The sequence below is a fragment of the Arachis ipaensis genome, chromosome B05, assembly GCF_000816755.2.
Source record: "Arachis ipaensis cultivar K30076 chromosome B05, Araip1.1, whole genome shotgun sequence".
Lineage (NCBI taxonomy): Eukaryota > Viridiplantae > Streptophyta > Magnoliopsida > Fabales > Fabaceae > Arachis > Arachis ipaensis.
The window spans coordinates 129,940,091-129,940,367 of NC_029789.2; the positions used below are offsets into that span (position 1 = coordinate 129,940,091).

Sequence of the window (277 nt, forward strand, 5' to 3'; positions counted from 1 at the left end):
TAAAAGATATTTATTTATGTATTAAGATATTCTGTATTTGTTAGAATCTTTTATATTAGTTTTTTATTTTCATTTAACGAAATCAGATGGTTTATATAGATATGACACATCTAATATTCTAATGTGCACAAAGTGTTGTGCTCATTTTAAAACATACTCGCTCTTTATTATATCACATTTTCTTTACTTCTTTTATTTCACTTAAAAAACACCGATAAAATTGATGTGAATTTGTTGGTAATAATTTTTAATTATTAACTTTGTATAAAAATAATTG

General features: G+C 20.9%; 1 protein-coding gene across 7 annotated transcripts in view; it reads right to left on the bottom strand.

Moving 5' to 3' along the window:
• LOC107644127 (pentatricopeptide repeat-containing protein At1g62930, chloroplastic) overlaps positions 1-277 on the bottom strand; it is a 49,245-nt gene that overhangs the window by 39,957 nt on the left and 9,011 nt on the right. The gene's annotated exons all lie outside the window — the stretch shown is intronic.